Genomic DNA, 3,648 nt, shown 5'->3' with positions numbered 1-3,648 from the left:
GGATCTATGATGACAACAGGTCTCTGAGGACGTTGACTGACTTGAACAGATGCGATCTGAGGTCCAGATATGAGGTCCTCGTGAGACCCATGAGGAGTTCAGAGCCTGCCTTGCACTCTTCCCTCTTCAGAGAGGATGAGAACTGTGCAGTATGGCATCAGATTCTGAGAATTTTCGAAAAAGGCCTCATAACAATACCCATACTTGGTTTGATACAATCTTCATTGCTTTCTATTTTCAAAGAGATAGAAATGATTCCAAGTGATAGGGAGACAACCTTTACTATAGGAGTAGGCACATATATCAGGTAGAGATGACTGTAGGTGCAAATGACGTACTCAAAAAATATGTAAGAACTGATGAATTAGAACGTGCTGCTCATTCCTAGTCTCCGGCGATGTACCCTTGCACATATGTGGTAAAGTGTCAGGCTGGGAGGTTAGGGCTCATGCCAGTAGTCCCAAGAATATTGGAGGACAATGACTGCCCTCGCACTTTTCCCAAAGTTGTGTAAAGGCTGACGTATAACTAATAATTAAAGGATCATTCAATTTATATAGAGGGAAAATTGAAATGGTCTTTCCTGTTGGAGGCTGGGTAAATTCTAGATAATAATGGCTAGGTGAGAAGCCAGGGCACCTGTTTGAGACATTCCCTAGTTTTATTGGTGTTCATCATTTATGTCTTAGCTGCCAAAATCTTCCAGAGCATGTTGTGTTTACCTATCTCTTTCTCGCATGGAAACCATCTCAGTTGATCCATCATGAGAAATGACAATTGGGCTTTGCTTTCTGTTACTTGTTGTTGTTGTTTTTCTTTTCCTCCTGGGTACATTCATCCTCTCATTGCCGCTCTCACACAGATGCAAATCATCTATTCTAACAAAATTTGCGTGTTACCCAAGATCTATGAAAACAACTATTCCTTTATGAAACAAGGAAAGATATTTCTAAAGAACATGTTGCTTGCTGGTAGACCCACAATCCTGATAATGGATCAGATGCGCTAACTCTTCAATGAAACAAGAAAGAACCACACACTGAATCTTCTTAACATCCTCATGATGAACACAATTAATTCAGGACTGACACACACATATATGTATATATATATATATATATATATATATATATATATATATATATCTTACTACTAACAGACTTTTACGAAGCTGTAGCATAGGACTCTTGGTAACACTTGCTGGATACACAATTTCTAAAGCCATGTTTGAAGCTTGAATATCCAATCAAGGACATCATGTAATCTCAGATGTGTAGTACAGCATACTCGATAAAAAGGAACCCATGTGTATTTGACCACGGGCTAGTCAGTTAGTGCGTAGAAAACATCTTCTTTTCATCAGATTTAACCTGAAGCATGGTAGATGATTCCAACGCTCTTCCAAGTGGAAGACTTGAGTTTTTATGAATCGAGACATGGTAACATACATGTAGACAAAAAGGTACCTTTGGATTCCCCTCTCTTCCAAGATGAGGTTGCATGGCAGGGAAGAAATCTAAAGTCAATTATGGAACACTCTGTTGGATAAACAAGGAGAGAATTCCATGCACAGAGGACAAATTTCAATGAAACCCTGAAATCTCAAAGGTACCATTGGGCTTACTGACTTTCACCTCTGTGCAACTTGGTCGTTTTGACTTTGAGAAAGGAGGAGTTAAGAATGACCATACTGCAATGCTATACTCACTGCTTCTTCTTTGCTTTGTCCAACTTCCTCGCTGCCCACTGAGAGGCGTCCACACTGTGCCTGCTGGCACTGGCAAAGATGCTCTCACAGACAGCTTCTGAGGAAGTCATCAGAAGAAGAGAAATCCTTGCCACAGTGGCTAAAATCTGAGGGGATTGGAAGGGAGGAAATGAATTCAATAGTTGGTTCTGGGAAAGACTGAAGTGCTGGCAGACTTGAAGGTCGGGACACTTTAGAAAGTCAAGGTTGCCTAGACGCATTTCATTTTCTGATAACCTTCATACTTATTATGTTGCAGGCTAAAACTTGGAGAGGTGCTTCCCTTCTGGCAGGACAGGTAAGTGACGCTGCTTCCCATTGTGTCTTTTGTTTGTAGACAGGCCGCATTCTCGCCTGACTAAATATTTACCTACTGTGTACCACAAGAGATGAGATTTATTTAACGTCCCTCTCATGGCTAAACAACCTAGGCTTCATCTTGCCTATTGATGGTGGAACACTTGCTATGGCCCTGGCATTGTAGGGGACTTAGCTAGGTAGACCAAACCCAAGCAAGTGACAAGGATACTAACTAATACCATTAGTATTTTGAGGTGCATTTGGAAAACCAACAGTTAGGTGAAGTTATTGGCATATTTGACTTTCTTTTGAAGCTACCATTGAAGCTTCCAATGCTAAATAATATATCCAGAAGTACTAAGAAAAGCCTTCTCCCAGCTCCTTCCCTTATCGACATTCAAGCTCAAAGAATTAAACTTTTATTTCTGCCCTGACAGGTGTGGAACCCAAAGGAAGATGATAGGGTGTTAGGAGTCTAGACCCCTAGAGCACAGAACAATAACCCTCACAAATTTCATCTATCATTGATCCTCTGGCGTGGATACTAAGAGAGCAACCCATGCGTTTTCACTTCCTTGTAAGTAGCATGGAAACATGCAATCTTGCCCTCTAAAATTCAGGTGAATTGCCATAAAGTTTTCAAAAACCCAAACAGAGCTGACAAGGAACCATATTTATTCTTTTTATAAATGATTATGGATTATGTTGAGCCAGAAATCTAGTTGTCCATTGTCAGAACAAAACAAAACAAAACTAAGAATATTTTTGGTATTAAATGCAATGGCTTCCTTCATCTTGGAACCTGGGTGGTGTTGAGTTCATTTGAAGAAACATGACATGAGAGGTGATAAGAAGAGAAGGTTCAGGAATCAGGCACACAGAACCCAACTCCTGTCCCTGTCAATGTCCTGTGTGATACCTGGTGATGTATATGGACCAAAATATAGCTTGGCCTGTGTGTTGCTTTTTGTTGTCCAAGGAAATATGGAAGGAGCTGGTGGTCATGCGACATACATCACAAAATCCTCCAGAGCATTGACAATTGCAGGACAACTGGAAGGCTCAATACTGTGCACTGTAAGATGGAGAGGAACATACATGGAAGACAGGGAACCTGAGGAGGAAGTGTAAAGGCGGGTTAACATGATGAGCATAGAATCAAAACCGCAAATTAGGATGTTGAAAAAATCTTATCTAGATAGGAAAAAAGTCATTTTGCTTTCTTGAATGTTTTCTCTATTCTTACCAAATCTTTGTTGTAAAGATTAAATACATAAATTCAAGGAACATTCACAGGTACCCGATTTGGGGCCAGTGACACCCACCAAAGGCAATGTGTTGACCTCTATTTTTCTCATATGGTGTCAAAGGGGAAAGGCTCTTTAATCCTGTCCTCTGTGTTTCCCCAGAACCTTTGACAGAATGAGCTACATGCCTCCTGCACAGTTTTGAACTTTCTTGTCAAGGCCCAGGAGTCTAGCTCTCTGGGATTTCACTTGGTAGGTGAAAACTCATGTGTTGAGCGAAGGCCTTTCTGGATCTATGATGACAACAGGTCTCTGAGGACGTTGACTGACTTGAACAGATGCGATCTGAGGTCC

General features: G+C 40.9%; 2 non-coding genes across 2 annotated transcripts; both read left to right on the top strand.

Annotated features, from left to right (window-relative positions):
- LOC132647291 (small nucleolar RNA SNORD109A) lies at positions 1 to 65 on the top strand. Its single transcript, XR_009585659.1, has one exon. It is a non-coding gene; the product is annotated as a small nucleolar RNA SNORD109A (small nucleolar RNA).
- Positions 66 to 3,583: 3,518 nt separating this feature from the next.
- LOC132647289 (small nucleolar RNA SNORD109A) lies at positions 3,584 to 3,648 on the top strand. Its single transcript, XR_009585657.1, has one exon. It is a non-coding gene; the product is annotated as a small nucleolar RNA SNORD109A (small nucleolar RNA).

The sequence above is a fragment of the Meriones unguiculatus genome, chromosome 14 (assembly GCF_030254825.1).
Source record: "Meriones unguiculatus strain TT.TT164.6M chromosome 14, Bangor_MerUng_6.1, whole genome shotgun sequence".
NCBI classification, from domain to species: Eukaryota; Metazoa; Chordata; class Mammalia; order Rodentia; family Muridae; genus Meriones; species Meriones unguiculatus.
Note: the sequence above shows the minus strand (reverse complement) of the source record. Positions and strands in the feature narration are given on the sequence as shown.